General features: G+C 33.8%; 1 pseudogene; it reads right to left on the bottom strand.

The window, feature by feature from the left end:
- Positions 1–10237: 10237 nt before the first annotated feature.
- LOC120218091 lies at positions 10238–14384 on the bottom strand (annotated as a pseudogene).
- Positions 14385–19295: the final 4911 nt, after the last annotated feature.

Below are 19295 nucleotides of genomic sequence, written 5' to 3'. Positions count from 1 at the left end.
TATATATACCCCCATCCAACAAGTCCAAGTTGTGTAGGTTCCCCAGAACCATACACCCACCATCAAGTCCAGTTGGCCCTGAGCACACAGCCGAGGAACCGGTAAATAAGGCCCTGAGCACACAGCCGAGGAGCCTCCAGGTATACTTCCTCCAACATTACCCCCCAAGTAAGATATGTCCGTCCGTAAACAGATATATCAAAAATCAAAACATAAATCAGGTCAAGTATCATATCAGAAATCAGGTCAAGTAACAGATCAGAATCCAAGTCAGATATCAGATCAGAATCCATGTCAAGTATCAAATCAGAAATCAAATCGAAAATCAGGTAAAATATTCATGTGAGTAGGGAACACACCAGAATTTACAGATAGTATTCAAAGATATTGGATAATCTTAACAAGTAGGGGAACACGGATCTTTAGTATATCGATAGAATATCGGAATTATGAATCACTATTGAAAGAGTTCAATAACTGACAGAATCATCAGTTATTCAGAAAGTGACTTGAGCTGATAAGGAAGAAATGAAGGTTCAGGACATTTATATTATCTATCGATTGATCGAATTATCGGACAACTCTTAGATGAATAGTTTCCAGAACTAATGCCTGTCGATTGGTCAATTCATTGTTCTTCCAGGGTATTTACTCTTTAATACCACAATTCTTGTCCATAGACCATTTTCAGAATCATTGTTGAATAGATCTTCCAATGTCTTTATTTCATTTCCACACTTCTACAATATCATGAAATGCTGACGTACTTGATTAATTTGTTCAAACTCATTGTAATTGTACACTACGTAAACTCATCAGAGTTTCCAGACTTATCCAAGTCACTTACTAAATCCTCAGTCATTGAAGTTACCTATTTCATTTAGCAGTCATCTCTATTCCAGTTACTTCAGGATTTTCCAGAGTAATTCAAACGTTCCTGAATTTCAGATACATGTTGTACTTCCATTCCATTCAATTTGGTCTTCATGGTTGATTGTCGAACAAACGTCTAATTCTTAGTACTGAATACAATCTAAAGCTGAGTTGAATACTTCCAAAATTTATCATCGAGCCAAACTTGAGAAGATGAACACATGTTCCAGTAATATCTATGTCATTCAGGTATTGACATAGCTTTAGGGTTGATCTATTCACTTGAATTGTTTTCCATTACCTTTAAAGGTAGTCCAATACTTATCTTACTTGGATTCCTTAATTAATCCAATACATTTACTTAATTTAGGCCATAAGGGTATTTTGGTAATTTTGATGTTCAGTTTTATTTCATTCATTTCAGAGCTCGAGGATATTCAATCATTCCTGAGCTTGGTGATATTCTTGGGTCATTTCTATTACAGGGGTATTTTGGTCATTTTATAGATTCACGGTATTTCAATCTTTTCCTTCCATCCGATCTTATTATTTAATTCAATCTTATCATTTACTTCAGTCCTTTCGAACAATTCTGACAGCAGAATACCCCCGATAAATTACTCTTCCAGTATTTACTCATTATTCGAATATTTTCAGGTCAAGTGTCTTCTCAGACTTTACAAACGGAATATCATAAATTTCCTGCACTAAGTCGGGATCTTAACAATTAAATCCGTACTTAATCGAGTTAAGTACGAATCCTCTAAGTATTTTCTCATTCAGAGTCATCTCAGACTATTCTACCTCTTAAGGGCATTTCCGTAATTTCTTAACCAGATAAGTTCGATATTAGCTCTTAACGAAAATAATAATTTAGAGATCCTATGATTAATTGCTTTCTTGAACAATCTCTGATCTTGAAATAATTCCCTTAACACACTTCTAGTATCTTGCATAAACCCTCTTGGGGTTAAAAACCGGTTATCCATAATGTCTACGTATAACTATCATTTCTTATGCACATCAATATTTTTATCAGATCAATATGTCTGTAAATCCTCTTATCTAACTTCCATATTCCAATCTTGTCTTTTTATAACACAAGGGTATTTTCGTAATTTTACCCTACCGGAGTATTTTCATAAATTCACATCCAAATGCCTTTAACATTTAACCTTTGATGAAATAAATTATAAGTTACAGATCCAGGTTGATTTCTTTACCACTAAGCACATAACTTGTAATTTAATTCTAGCAATCCCTTAATTTCTTATAAAAGTCATCTGAACCATAATCAATTACTGAACCATTTTACCGTATTCAGATCGAGTGTAGAACTTCATTAATTACACATATGAGACCAAACATTTCCATTCATGCATTTACCAATACCAACATGTTCTATAAAGCATAAAGAGGTAGTAAAGTATTACCTCGATTTCCGTGCAATACTGATCGACCATAAAAATTCCATTCGAACGCCTTTGATCTTCAATTCAACTTCCAATAATTCCTCAGATACATATCAACATAAATTATATCAGAAACGGAGCTTAATTACGATAAACGGATCGAATCGGGTGATAAATCAGTGAAAGACGGCTTACCGAGTTTGAATTTGGCGAAACGGACTTCGGATTTGGATTCAGGACGTTGAAAGCATAAAATATGACTTTTCAGAAATTTGGAATTTTCGGTCAAAATCAAAGTCAACGGGTTTGACTGACAATTTCGAGGCCTTCGGGTTCGAATTTCGAAAAACGGACAGCGGAATCGGATTTGGAACGTCGAAAAATGTCAGGATAGGTATACTCGGTCGAAGTCAAAGGTCGTTTAATGCCTGATCAAAGCCAGTCAAAGTTTTGGTCAACAGTGGTCAACTCCGGTCAACGGGTCGGGTCAACGGGTCGGGTCGGGTCAACGGGTCGGGTCGGGTTGTGACCGGTCAAAACAGTTCCAAAACCGGTCAAACCGGTCACTTTTCCCTTCCCCACGCGCAGTGGCGGCGCGTGGGGGCGCGTGAACAGTGATAAAATCCCGGAAAAATTTCTAAAAATTATTTTGAGCGATTTCGAGATATTTACAAAGCTCGGTTCACAATTTTGAACGGCGGAGAGCTCGATTTCAACAAATCGGGAAGTTTGACCGGTTCACCTCCCAACGCGCCGCCGCCGCCGGAGAAAAAAGAGAACACCGGTGGACTCGGAACGGCACAAGGAACACGATGGTGCGGGAGGTGTCGTAAACGGATGACCCGATCGTCGTGAATCGATGAAAAACCAACTAAAACCGAGTTATTACCGATGATACTTCCGACTGAAATTCACGACGAACGGCGATGATTCACGACGAAAGGTTTGAGGGGTTTTGTTCCTCGGTTGACAACGAACACGATGGTTGTTTCGGCTTGTCGTTTGGAGGTCGGACGGCGAGTAGATCGGAGTTGGAAGTAGGGAGAACGGGAGAGGAAAACTGGAAAATTTTCCAGAAACATACGGGAGTCTGGGGGGTTATAACATCTCATAATTAAAAATGGCTAAACCAAGAGTTTAGCCACTGAACTTCCTGCACTTCTTAAAACGGTCTGTCAACTTTGAAATCTTACAATTTAATCCCTTATTTCTTTCAAAATACCAAATTAAATCCACCAATTTATATTTTCTTAAATTTAGCCCCTAAATTGGGGTGTTACAATTCTCCCCTCCTTAAAAAAATTTCGTCCCCGAAATTCATTCATGTCACATAATTGCATAAATGAAACTTCCATCAGTTCTTTCAAATCTATCAATAGCTTTTATAAAAGTACGATTCCTCCACTTATCATTAACCAACTGAGCATACATTCTTATCATAAATTTTCCTTATTTCAATAAAAGAATTTAAAATTTTCTCGAGTAATCAATCTCTTCAGAATTCTCCCTCAGTCCAAGTAAATAATCAGAACAACTTTATTCTTGTGAAATCAATTCAGCATTGGATACGTGAATAGGCTCGTAGAGCAGCAACATATCTCAATTTCATTTCTGGAGTCGAGTCAGAAATTCTCAGATGAATAACTCTCACATGGCTCATGAGATACTTTACAGCGTTTAGACAGATGTTACTGGTATTCCTTTTTGTACAAGTATAGCCTTAGCAGATAGAAACTTTGGTTTTACTCAATACAGATAGGGACTCAGCCCTGGAGTTCCGGCTCAGAGAGGTACGATTGCAGTCTAGGGGTATGTACTGATCAGACATATTTTGACATTTGACCGGTCGGTCTATCTTGAAAATTTTTGACTCAAACCATAGCTCTGATACCACTAAATGTAACCCCCCAGACCGATGCAGGTAGCCCGATCCGATCCAGGAAGTCACATTAGGGCCACCGGAGCGACCCACTGTAAAAATAGCGGAAAATTTAAATCTTTTTATCCGAACATGTAAACTTATAAAATCATTTGTCACTATTTAAAAATAAAACATATTTCCAGACTCGTATATAAATCAAAATACAATTACATGCCCCCTATTCACATGTACCATACTCGGCTACAACGCCGGAAAAACTCCCTTACTGAAGTCGATAGATGCACTGGTACAATTCTTTTAACCTGAAAAGGTGAGTAATAGAGTGAGCTTCAAAAAGCTCAGTAATACAGAACTACCAGATGATGTTGAAAAACGTGCAGATACAGATAAACATATTTTCCTTATTGGTTCAGATATTTTACAGATCTTTATGTTGAGCTGAGGTTCATTGATATCGCATGTAGTAACAAATAGTATTCATTTCAGATGGAAATATTTCGGATGTCTAGGTTCAGGAGATCAAAACAGGTTTTCTAGTGTGTTCCCAAAAATCATGTAACTTTTCAGATCTTTTTTAAAAACATATATATATATACCCCCATCCAACAAGTCCAAGTTGTGTAGGTTCCCCAGAACCATACACCCACCATCAAGTCCAGTTGGCCCTGAGCACACAGCCGAGGAACCGGTAAATAAGGCCCTGAGCACACAGCCGAGGAGCCTCCAGGTATACTTCCTCCAACATTACCCCCCAAGTAAGATATGTCCGTCCGTAAACAGATATATCAAAAATCAAAACATAAATCAGGTCAAGTATCATATCAGAAATCAGGTCAAGTAACAGATCAGAATCCAAGTCAGATATCAGATCAGAATCCATGTCAAGTATCAAATCAGAAATCAAATCGAAAATCAGGTAAAATATTCATGTGAGTAGGGAACACACCAGAATTTACAGATAGTATTCAAAGATATTGGATAATCTTAACAAGTAGGGGAACACGGATCTTTAGTATACCGATAGAATATCGGAATTATGAATCACTATTGAAAGAGTTCAATAACTGACAGAATCATCAGTTATTCAGAAAGTGACTTGAGCTGATAAGGAAGAAATGAAGGTTCAGGACATTTATATTATCTATCGATTGATCGAATTATCGGACAACTCTTAGATGAATAGTTTCCAGAACTAATGCCTGTCGATTGGTCAATTCATTGTTCTTCCAGGGTATTTACTCTTTAATACCACAATTCTTGTCCATAGACCATTTTCAGAATCATTGTTGAATAGATCTTCCAATGTCTTTATTTCATTTCCACACTTCTACAATATCATGAAATGCTGACGTACTTGATTAATTTGTTCAAACTCATTGTAATTGTACACTACGTAAACTCATCAGAGTTTCCAGACTTATCCAAGTCACTTACTAAATCCTCAGTCATTGAAGTTACCTATTTCATTTAGCAGTCATCTCTATTCCAGTTACTTCAGGATTTTCCAGAGTAATTCAAACGTTCCTGAATTTCAGATACATGTTGTACTTCCATTCCATTCAATTTGGTCTTCATGGTTGATTGTCGAACAAACGTCCAATTCTTAGTACTGAATACAATCTAAAGCTGAGTTGAATACTTCCAAAATTATCATCGAGCCAAACTTGAGAAGATGAACACATGTTCCAGTAATATCTATGTCATTCAGGTATTGACATAGCTTTAGGGTTGATCTATTCACTTGAATTGTTTTCCATTACCTTTAAAGGTAGTCCAATACTTATCTTACTTGGATTCCTTAATTAATCCAATACATTTACTTAATTTAGGCCATAAGGGTATTTTGGTAATTTTGATGTTCAGTTTTATTTCATTCATTTCAGAGCTCGAGGATATTCAATCATTCCTGAGCTTGGTGATATTCTTGGGTCATTTCTATTACAGGGGTATTTTGGTCATTTTATAGATTCACGGTATTTCAATCTTTTCCTTCCATCCGATCTTATTATTTAATTCAATCTTATCATTTACTTCAGTCCTTTCGAACAATTCTGACAGCAGAATACCCCCGATAAATTACTCTTCCAGTATTTACTCATTATTCGAATATTTTCAGGTCAAGTGTCTTCTCAGACTTTACAAACGGAATATCATAAATTTTCCTGCACTAAGTCGGGATCTTAACAATTAAATCTGTACTTAATCGAGTTAAGTACGAATCCTCTAAGTATTTTCTCATTCAGAGTTATCTCATACTATTCTACCTCTTAAGGGCATTTCCGTAATTTCTTAACCAGATAAGTTCGATATTAGCTCTTAACGAAAATAATATAATTTAGAGATCCTATGATTAATTGCTTTCTTGAACAATCTCTGATCTTGAAATAATTCCCTTAACACACTTCTAGTATCTTGCATAAACCCTTTTGGGGTTAAAAACCGGTTATCCATAATGTCTACGTATAACTATCATTTCTTATGCACATCAATATTTTTATCAGATCAATATGTCTGTAAAATCCTCTTATCTAACTTCCATATTCCAATCTTGTCTTTTTATAACACAAGGGTATTTTCGTAATTTTACCCTACCGGAGTATTTTCATAAATTCACATCCAAATGCCTTTAACATTTAACCTTTGATGAAATAAATTATAAGTTACAGATCCAGGTTGATTTCTTTACCACTAAGCACATAACTTGTAATTTAATTCTAGCAATCCCTTAATTTCTTATAAAAGTCATCTGAACCATAATCAATTACTGAACCTTTTTACCGTATTCAGATCGAGTGTAGAACTTCATTAATTACACATATGAGACCAAACATTTCCATTCATGCATTTACCAATACCAACATGTTCTATAAAGCATAAAGAGGTAGTAAAGTATTACCTCGATTTCCGTGCAATACTGATCGACCATAAAAATTCCATTCGAACGCCTTTGATCTTCAATTCAACTTCCAATAATTCCTCAGATACATATCAACATAAATTATATCAGAAACGGAGCTTAATTACGATAAACGGATCGAATCGGGTGATAAATCAGTGAAAGACGGCTTACCGAGTTTGAATTTGGCAAAACGGACTTCGAATTTGGATTCAGGACGTTGAAAGCATAAAATATGACTTTTCAGAAATTTGGAATTTTCGGTCAAAATCAAAGTCAACGGGTTTGACTGACAATTTCGAGGCCTTCGGGTTCGAATTTCGAAAAACGGACAGCGGAATCGGATTTGGAACGTCGAAAAATGTCAGGATAGGTATACTCGGTCGAAGTCAAAGGTCGTTTAATGCCCGATCAAAGCCAGTCAAATTTTTGGTCAACAGTGGTCAACTCCGGTCAACGGGTCAACGGTCAACGGGTCAGGTCAACGGGTCGGGTCGGGTCAACGGGTCGGGTCGGGTCAACGGGTCGGGTCGGGTTGTGACCGGTCAAACCGGTCAAAACAGTTCCAAAACCGATCAAACCGGTCACTTTTCCCTTCCCCACGCCCAGTGGAGGCGCGTGGGGGCGCGTGAACAGTGATAAAATCCCGGAAAAATTTCTAAAAATTATTTTTGAGCGATTTCGAGATACTTACAAAGCTCGGTTCACAATTTTGAACGGCGGAGAGCTCGATTTCAACAAATCGGGAAGTTTGACCGGTTCACCTCCCAACGCGCCGCCGCCGCCGGAGAAAAAAGAGAACACCGGTGGACTCGGAACGGCACAAGGAACACGATGGTGTGGGAGGTGTCGTAAACGGATGACCCGATCGTCGTGAATCGATGAAAAACCAACTAAAACCGAGTTATTACCGATGATACTTCAGACTGAAATTCACGACGAACGGCGATGATTCACGACGAAAGGTTTGAGGGGTTTTGTTCCTCGGTTGACAACGAACACGATGGTTGTTTCGGCTTGTCGTTTGGAGGTCGGACGACGAGTAGATCGGAGTTGGAAGTAGGGAGAACGGGAGAGGAAAACTGGAAAATTTTCCAGAAACATACGGGAGTCTGGGGGGTTATAACATCTCATAATTAAAAATGGCTAAACCAAGAGTTTAGCCACTGAACTTCCTGCACTTCTTAAAACGGTCTGTCAACTTTGAAATCTTACAATTTAATCCCTTATTTCTTTCAAAATACCAAATTAAATCCACCAATTTATATTTTCTTAAATTTAGCCCCTAAATTGGGGTGTTACATCTACAGTTGTCGTTGCGATTTTCCAAATTCGTTAAAAAAAAGATTTTGTTTCTTAAGAATTTTCTCTAAAAAGATAGTATCCGCGCGGACGTGTCGAAGACACGTATGACCACGACCACGACCACGACCACGACCACGACCACGACCCGACCCGAGACGAGACGGCGACGGCGGCGGCGCGCGAGAGTCTCCCTTGTTCTCTTTCACTCAACAAGGAAGTACAAAATCCAAGCCTTAAATACCATTCCCAATAGTATTTCCAATACTATGTGGGATTGAGCATTACCAATCCTATTGTGAAGATTGTTGCTTGAAGAGTTGAATAACGTTCATTGCCACAAGCGTTGCATGATTGGTTCTGGTGGAGGTTCTGTCGGGTTTGTATTCTTATACTTGAAGAAATGATGATAACCTATGCTACTTAAATTAAGCACATGATATCTACGTATATTACTCTTAAGAATGTAAGTTGCTATATATGCAAGCAAAATCATCAAATTAAATGACTACTTTTACTTGTTTCAAAACATGGTTAAAAGTAAAAAATTAGAAAAAGTGGGGTAATGCTCAATCCCACATAGTATTGGAAATACTATTGGGAATTGTATTTAAGGCTTGGATTGTGCACTTCCTGGTTGAGTGAAAGAGAACAAGGGGGACTCTCGCGCGCCGCCGCCGTCGTCTCGTCTCGGGTCGTGGTCGTGGTCGTGGTCGTGGTCGTGGTAATACGTGTCTTCGACACGTCCGCGCAGATACTATCTTTTTAGAGAAAATTCTTAAGAAACAAAATCTTTTTTTTAACTATCGCAACGACAACTGTAGATTACAACAAATTTAGAAAATCGCAACGACAACTGTAGACTATCGCAACGCGAAATGAAAAATCGCAACGCGAAATGAAAAATCGCAACGCGATTTTCAACTATCGCAACGCGAAATGGAACACGAATTTGCGATACTGGAGATCGCAATGCGAATTAGAGATCGCATTGCGATTTGTTGGTCATTTTCGCAAATTCAAAAAAAATTGGTCAAAATCGTAATATATCTGGGATTTTTGGCCACTGAAGTTATTTTCTCTATTTTAAAAATATTAATTAGTATTAATTATATATATATATATATATATATATATATATATATATATATATATATATATATATATATATCTTGAAAATTAAATAAAGAAAAATCGATATGACACCCTCAATTTAAGAAAAATGTATTTATAAAAAAAATTCACTACCTTTATAATAAATTTCTAGTTTCGCCCCTAGTTGTTTTCTAAATTTTTAAATTCATATATAATTTACATTTTTATTGATAATATATTTTTGTCCCCAAAAATTATACTAACTCACCTCCTAAATTTTATAAATTTATTCTCTATACTCTATTATATTATGTTTACGTCCTTGAATATGTATTTATATAAAAAAATCAATTTACAAATGTAAGATATAATCACATTTTCAAATCACTATATTATAAACCAAAATAAATTTGAATGGAAGAGACTCAAACTAAGGTACTTAAAGGATAGAGCCCCAATGTTCTTCAACTATGTAACTACCTCGTTGGTAATTATAAATCAATTAAAATATATTAATTTTATAAATATTATTCATAATTTATTTTAATAAAATAAATAAAAACTTTACTTGTCATGGTTTAATTTAAATATTTTTATTTTATTTTATATTATTCAAATCAATCATTAACATATATTTGAATTATAAAATGTCATAAAATTATATTTATAACATAAATTATAAGCATTATGATATTCAGATTTGTTTGCTCCATAATTCAAGCTGTTCTAACTTGGCTAAAAAATAACTGAGCTCTGATCATGAAACTTTCATGGATGTTAATCAGACTCTGTCTCACGGAACGGCAACGGAACAGTTTTATCGCCCGGAATTTGTCGACGTTGTTCAGATGTTCGTTCTCCAGCCTGTTACGATAACAGTTTTTCATGTTGTGTAAGACATTGATTTCAGAATCATGTTTCATATTGGCTTGTCTTTCAGAGTGAAAAATTGAGAAATTTACCTGTAGAATTCCAATGGCCTCGTCGGATGACCTCTAGGGAAGCCAAGAAGAAGTCCAACAAATGCGACGGAACCGGATTGATCCGAAACCGCATGATGCTTTCGATCCAAGCAACTCTCAGAACTACATTTAAGGCCTGCAGTTATATAATTTTCATTAAAAACAATCGAAAAAAATAATATATAAGCTGAGATTAACTGTAAGAAAGGAAAAAAAGTATTATCTGCTATGAAGTTGAAGCTAACTCACAATGGAAATGAAGTAGATGCTCTTCTTCTTTAGAATCAGATCATCTCTAAGCCACGGGTTCCTGGAATTAGGTTAAGAAGTCCCCAATCCTTAACAAAATCCCAATATAATGGTAAACAGTGGCCACAACCGAAGTCACCACCATTTATACCAAACCACAGGTTGTTGCTCTGTGTCGCATACGTTAGCCGAGCTCCGGCAGCCACCATGGCTGATATACTTCCCCATGTTAGCCAAATGGTTCGGATCCGATTCGTCGAACCATCTTCCGCACACTTGAAATTGAAACGAAAACAAAAAGAAACACAAAAATGACACAAATACAAACATATCAGAGTCTATATGATAATGGATATTAACATGATTATACGACTTGCAAGGTTTATAGTTTACCTGCATGGCACGCCAATAATACGGCGAAAACGAGATAACATAAACGAGTCGGCGGTAAACGTGTCCGTTCTTGCAGGTTGAATATTGGTGAGTTTTGAAGCTTCCGGTGAGAAAATTACAGGCTGTTGATTCCAAGTATCTTAGCAATGGGATCTGTTAAAAGAAGTAGACATCTAGCATGTTACATTCATAGTACTAAATTACGATATGTTTGCGGTTTACTGTGAACTTGAAAAACGTTACCTGCATTTAATACTATGCATACATTATCCGAAAATTATGAAGTGTTTTATACCGAACAAAATGTCTGTTCTGTCTTACCAAGCGTTTGCTTAATTTGCTTGTGATTGAACAATTACCTGACTAGTAAGTTGGTCAGCCATGAAAAAATCCACAATCAGAACCTGCAGACAGCAAGAAAATGCTCAGCTCAAACTTCGTACAAATCCGAAGAAATCGACGGTGAAAAGATCTGCGAGTAAAGCTACCTTGTAAAGTGGAGAGCATATTATGTTACGAATTATTCGAAGGAAACGGTATCGAGTCGGTTGGTATAAGATGTCGAACGGACACACAGCAAAGTTATAAAAACCTGCGTTCGAGATCAGAAATCATTATCAGTCATACACGAATATTTCGAGAAAAATGAAGGAATCAGATTCGAATAACCAACCAGGAGGAGAATTCCAGGGATAGTGTCAACATGAGTAGGAGGAAAGGCAGCAGCACTGAGGAGGAGATGGATGACCAAAGCCCCAACAACAGAAGTCATCAAAGCGGTGCAAATAAGGAAGGCGTCCCTATATTTAAGGGCAGTGTTTGGGGCAAACTCGAATATGAAGTTGTAGTTTATTCTTGTTTTCTTCCACATCAACAAATTGCACCCGTACAAGAACAAGTGCAAGCTTAACAACGCAAATACACTGCACAAATACCATACCAAACAAAATAATTAAAATGTAAAAAGGCTTAATACATGTTTTGGTCCCTATACTATAGCTGAATTATCAGTTGGTACATGTATAATTTTTTTTTCATAATATACCGCGTAAAATGAGCACCTGAAAACAGGGTAGACAGTTTCCATGTAAGCTGCTTCAGTGGTGGGTGAGAATACACCACTTGAGTGTGCCGTCACTATATATACCAAAAGTGATACAAAAACACCTGTAAACAATCCTGCAATAAATAAAATGTTAGTTATTGGATGATTTATTCTTTGTATTCATGTATGAATATGATTCGAATAAATAATTCGTAAAATGAGAAAAATAATTGATTACCAAAGAAAAGGTGACCATGTGAGAGTCTTTCTGCTGCTGTGGTTTCAAGAACTTCATGGCTCTTTTCCTGTCATTTTGACGAAGTGCTTTGTGAATATACATTCCACTTCATCCATTAACCTAACAACCTGTAAAAAATTCAACATAAATAACCCATTAAGTTACAAATAATACATTTCTACTTAAAGTATCAATATCATTATTAGGTTATCTGAATATTTTAAAAGAATAATAAATCTGAATAAGAACAAGGTTAATTTATGCAAGCTACCTTATCAGAGATAATGAAATGAGATCTCTTTACTGCTTTCAAATAATTGCTGATGTCTGTTGCTTTGATACCTGTTCACACCACGAACACACTATTTTTAAATATTCATAAAGTCTTACTGTGTTCGTAAGGTTGAAATTCTGAATCTTTGAATAATTAGATTCGAGTGTTTAAATATAATTTCTTAACATAAATTACCTTGTCAAACTTCTTGAGTATCTTTGTAAACGCCACCATATTTAATGAGCTGGCAAAAATAATTTTAACTTCAGAATATGTATGTGTATATATGCATGCATTTATGCATAAAAAGGATATATGAAAGAACCCGTAAGTTTTGAGCAATTCAAGGCCTCTGTACAGCTCAACAAATGCAGTCCTAATCATCTTTTCAGCACGTTGGATCTTCTTCCTATTGATGAAATTCCCCGCCGCAGGATCTTGTTTCATGGGGTTGTTGATCAGATCTTCCCACAGCATTGATGTCACCGCCAAGATGGTGCGTGTCGGTGTGGTGGCCGGGATGTCGATCCTCACTGCCACCTTTGGCTTCCCACCATTCTCTCTCTTGGTTCCGCTTGTTGCGGCGGCTGGTGTCGAATTCATGAACTTCACTCCATTCTTTCTAACTCTGCGATCGCCTCTTCTTCTTGTGAGATTCTGGGGAACAATCATGTAAACCTGGGGTGCTCTGCATTCATTACTATAATTAATTGGTCAGTTTATAATTTTTAAAAGTTTAGTGGACAAAATGATCGATTAAGTATAGTTTAGTGACCTCTAGTACACTTTATCTTTTTAGTTTTGAGAAATTTTAGGATATAAAATCAACGTAGGTCATGGACCGACCAATGTTTCATAAACTAATCAAACTGCTATCTTGTCATTATTTGCTTCTCAAAATTTAATAGTTTATCAACATTTTTTTTCTCTTTCAAACTTTCACCTGAGAAATCCGAGTTTCGGGGAGAAGTCAACGGTGAACGTGAAAGGGCATCCGAATTCCGACGCCGGACACCGTCGATGACCTGCTTCAAGTCTTTGAGGATTTGTAGTTGCTGATTCAAAGTCTCTCTTCTCTCAAGAAACTCTCTCTCTTTAGTCTTGTAAAATTGGTTCACCTTGTTCAACTCTTCATCCAAACTCTCAAAAAATGCCCTCACCTTCAAAATTACGTTTATAAAATTAGGGTTCATTTCATTATCATTTTTTTAATATTTTATACGTAAAAAATAAAGATATAACTTCGAATATATAATAACTTACATCATCTTCTTCCGAAAACAATTGAAGAAGCTCAGTTGATAGAGTACGCTTCATGATCAGAGGCATTCCCATGCTCCTTACCTGTGAACGTTGAAATTATGAAACAAATTACAATCACAAATTTATGTCGAATAAAAATTTTAAATTATCATATATTTTCTATTGATAATATATTGTTGCTCTTATGAAATTTTATAAATCTATCTTCTTTTAAAATTTTAGAAGTTTGTCCCAAAACATAAAATCTTGCGTCTGTTCCTGTAATTGTACCTTAATGACCTGATCATCATCGTTATCGTTGCTTCTGAAGCCGGAGAAGAGCTTGGTTGAAATGAGACGGATCGGGTTGAGGACGGAGCAAAAGAGATCATGGTTGAGGTGAGGCTGTTGACGGGAGAGCTTGATCTTCTTACATGTTTCTTGAGTTGCCCATAGTTGACGAAGGCGTCTTTCCATTCTGGGATTAGTTGAGCTTCAAGCTCCTTTGAGAACTTCACCATTACTATTCTTCTTTTCAACCGAAAAGGAAATGAAAGCTTTGAGGGATTAGTGAGGTTTATACATGCACGTATGCACATATATAAAGTGGCGGAGCCAATGTTAAATAATTCACCCTAAACTTTTGAAAAAGAGAATTTTTATAAATTTTATATAAAAATATTAAAAAAATTATTATCTCTTTTAAAAATGGTATAGAGAGGGAATTTGAGATGGGCACATGTCAGGGCAGGGCGAGTTTTTGGCCGTCCTGACCCCAGCCTGAAAATATTTTATCAATACATGATCCCGTCCTGCCCTAATAATTTTTAGGTTTTCTCTCGCTCCGAATCCGTCCTGATTTTTAGATTATAACCCTGATCCGACTCGATCTGACCTAAATATATAAATATTTTAAATAATTAGAATAATATTTATAATCATTTATTATATTTTAAATAATTAAATAATATATTTATAATCATTTATTATATTTTAAATAATTAAATAATATATTTAACATTATAAAAATAAAATCTTAAATATATTATATATTTATATCGGGTCAGATCAGGTCAATGATTTTTCACCTTAAACCCGACCCCATCTCACCCGAACATACCTAGTATATACCTGCCAGTCCTAAATCCCAAAATTTCAAAAAAAAAAACACCTATAAAGTCGGATCAGTCGGAAACCGTCTGATTCCGGTTTTTTTACCATTCCTAGAGGGAATGATAGGGAGAGCTAAACCTACGAAAAGTGAAGAGCTTGCTATTCTTTTTCTTTGTTTTGAACAGTTCTTATTGTTAAATATAAAAAGATTATATTATCTTATATTTATTCTAGATTAATAAAAAAATTATAAGTTAATGTGATAATAAAACGGTATAACTTCAGTTGGGTCTTTTTTTAGAGTATGAATTAATTATAAGGTATTTTCTATTCAAATATTTCTTAATCTATTGATAATGTTCGTACACTATATAGACATAGTTGTTCGAATCTAGAACCTCTAGAGAGAATTACCTTCCCTTTTATCATTAATGTCACTTGATGAGTTCAATTTGATAAATTTTAATTTTATATATTTGTCTTATGAAATTTTAAGCTTAATTTAATAGTAGATAATAATATGATTAAATTATAATGTCTTGAAATAATTAAATTGAACAACTGAGTTTATAAAATACCCATCATATAGGAGTCATTAATTGTATAATTTAACTTAAAATCATTAATTAAGTTAATATATAACATAACTATTATCATATATTTTATAATGAAAATATATATCAATTACGTACATATAATATATTTATATGAAAATATAAATCTTAAAAATATTAATTAAGTTTAATAATTTAATTAAATGGTTATATTTATTCTTAAAAATAATTATGTAAAAAATAAAAGGAATTAAATATTAAACGTTTGTACCAACTAATATGAACATACATCAACTAAATAGGTTGAAACACGTTAAAATTTTAATTAAAACATAATATAAACTAAATGTTAGATATAATTTTAAAAAAAATTAAGTTTGGGTACCAAAACGGAACAAAAGTAATAATTTAGATATTAAACATGTAGTTTACCCTTAAATAATTAACAAGTGATTTTGATTGACATCATTTAAATAATTAATAGTTTGTTTGATTGACAAAATTAATTAAAAGATAAATGATCAGATTGAAATCTCCTCGTAGTAGTATGGTCACATATGTAATTTACCCTATTAATTTATAGTTATATATAATTACTTAACTGTTTGGGGATTGGGTCAAATTTCATTTTTTCCTTGTGAAAATTTCAAGAATTAATTTAAAAATAATTAATGTACTGTTTAGGGATTGGGTAAAATATCACAATTTGATAGTGTAAATTTTCAATAATTAAGTCAAAATATAATTAGCCACCTATCAGCCGCTAAGTTTTGTTATCGGGATTCAAAAATAGTTAGGAGTTTAATTTAAGGTATTTTTAATAAATCGGTCGTATATAATTTTATGTATTATTAATAAATTAAATAATAATAATATATAAAAGATAAAATTTAATTAATTTTATTTTAAAATTTCATAACATAGTAGATAATTCACTAACAATATGTAATTCACTTAGAAACTTGTGGGACTCAATTCGATATCAATTTGACATATATATTATCATTGTTATATTATTTTTCTACATACATGTAATTTGTAAACAATTTATTTCTCAAATAAAATTGTTCTTCTTTTTAAGTTAAAAGCTGCTTGAAATTCAAATTTAAAAATTTGATTATTCAGAATTTTGAAATAAAGTATTAATTTTTCCAAAAAAACCCTAAAATAATTAATTTTAAAATTTAAAATCTAAATCCAAATTTAATATTCCAAATGCTATTTTAGGTGAATACAATAATTTTATGAGAAATTAGGTTTAATTATGACTTGTGGATAAAATCAAGAAAAGTGAGAAATAAAAACCACCTCCCCCCAATATTCCTGAGAAAATTGTTAGTTTTTTCACTTAAACAAGGCTAGAGGTAAGGGAAATTTCAGCACGTTATTCAACACATCAAATAAATAATCTATACGTTTAGATTTAGGGATTGGTGGAAAAGTTTACAATTTCAATGGGCATATGGTGAACATTAACACTATTGTGGGCCACTTATCAGCCACTAGGTTTTGTTCAAGTTTTATTCAAAGATAAAGTCTTTCGAACTTTTAGGACCTTTTCAATAATTAGATTTAATAAAGTTTATATTTTAGCGTGATTTGTTAAACGGTTTATAGGGTTTGTTAAACTGGTGATTGTATAATTCGATATATTTTTTTTAGACAGAGTTTGTATAAGAGATGGTATTATTCAAGTTACGGTCTTAACATTAAGGCTCCAAAAAGAAGCAATCTAATGGATACTTTGGGTACCATATGGGATTTAAGGCCGATTTTCATGCTAAAAGTGCCCAATCCTTGACAAATATAACAATATTTGCCGGTAAATAAAGGTATGAACCTAATTTATTAATTTTTAGGTTCCCTTCGTCTTGGTATAAAAAATATTGTTGTCTTCAAGATTCTAAATTCGTCTTGGTATAAGAGTTGTTATTATTGAGATGTATGCGTGTTTGAATTTTGATGCTATAAAAGTCAAAATGATAATAAAGGTTAATTAGTAAGTAATAAACTACACCAAATGCGACCACTAAGAATTATATCATAGGTCATTCTTATCATAAATAACATGAGTCCAACCACTAAGAATAGTCAGTGCCATCTTATTATGCAAGTACACTGTATAAGTTTATTGATTGACTAAGAATAGTCAATGCCATCTTATTATGAGCCCTGTGCATATTTATATTTCGAATCAGAATCTATCTTTTTATTTATTTTAATTTGATCATACAATTTTAATTTATTTTGATCTAGTCCTCATATTTTATTTATTTTTATTCTTTGTAATTTTAGCGCCCAACATTAAGCATGCTCATTTTATTCACTTTTATACTTTATTTTATTTTAATTTTGATATGATGGTTTTGATTGTTTATGTTTTAGTCATATTTTTCATTTTATTTTAATTTTTGCATGTTGCTTGCAAGTTAGTTCATTTTAGTCCTTAATTAATTTTGCATGATACCCTCATAAGCATCTCTTGACTCGAATCAATAATATTCGTTCATTTTAATATTGCCCTAAAGTGACTGTTTTAGCGTCTAAGAAAGTTATTTTCGATAACTTTAAAACAAAATTATATCTCATTTAATGACACGAATTAAATCGAATTCATTTTAAAATTCGGGAATTGAGAAAAAAATCATGTTCTTTTAATTAAATTCATCGAGAAAAGACTATTAGATTGAATCTAAGGTCTCGTCTCGAGATATTTAAATAATTGAACATCCTTATTCTCATTAAATATTGGTAAAATAATTAATTAATTATACTTGCTTGATAATGCTTTTAATTGGCTTTATTTTTGCATGTGTTTTTGGATGGGTTTTCGAAATAATAACACTCAAATCGATATTGCGAATAGTAATATTTTTTCATTTCGGTTGGAGTAATAAATTACTGCTTTAAGGCATGAGAGGTCATTTATTCTCCATTGGAAATAATTCGATATTGCCTTTTTTTCTCGAATTAATATTGATTTTTAAAATGGAATGATTATATCTATTCATTTCGATTGGAGCAATAAATGATTGCTTTTAAGATATGAGAGGTCATTTATTCTCAATTGGAAATCATTAGATATTATCATTTTCACTCGAATCGATATTGAATTTTAAGACGAAATAGTGATATCTCTTCATTTCGATTGGAGTAATAATGATTGTTTTAAGGTATGAGAGATCATTATTCTCGATTGGAAATGATTAGATATTATCATTTTCTCTCTTAAAATTATTTTGAGTGTTGTTGTTTTGAATTAATAATGAATCTGAGAATGAAATTTTAATATTTCTTTATTTTGATTGCAGCAAGAATCGATTGCTTTAAGGTATGAGAGATCAATTCTTCTCGGTAGGAAATAATTAAATATTATCATGTTTCATCCAAAAATTCAAAGAATATTATTTTTAGGAGATCTTAAATTAAATTAGACTTGAACTCGTAAATTTCATTGCAAAAACAACTAATTAATCGACTAGGTACCGATTTAGGGAGCTGTGGAGGTGCTAATCCTTCCCTACACGTAACAGACTCTCGATGTAACCCCCTCAGACCGATGCGGATATCCCGATCCGATCTAGAGTGTCACATTAGGGTCACCGTAGCGACCCATTGTAAAAATAGCAGAAAATTTAAAACTTTTATTAAAACATGTAACTCATAATTGCTTTATCAGCATTCAGAAATAAAACATATTTTCAGACTCTTATATAAAACAAAATACAATCTACATGCCCCCTAATCACATGTATCATACTCTAA

This window comes from Hibiscus syriacus, unplaced genomic scaffold (assembly GCF_006381635.1).
Source record: "Hibiscus syriacus cultivar Baekdansim isolate YM2019G1 unplaced genomic scaffold, ASM638163v2 tig00110195_pilon, whole genome shotgun sequence".
NCBI classification, from domain to species: domain Eukaryota; kingdom Viridiplantae; phylum Streptophyta; class Magnoliopsida; order Malvales; family Malvaceae; genus Hibiscus; species Hibiscus syriacus.
The sequence above is the reverse complement of the archived record's forward strand: the minus strand, read 5'-3'. Positions and strand labels throughout refer to the sequence as shown.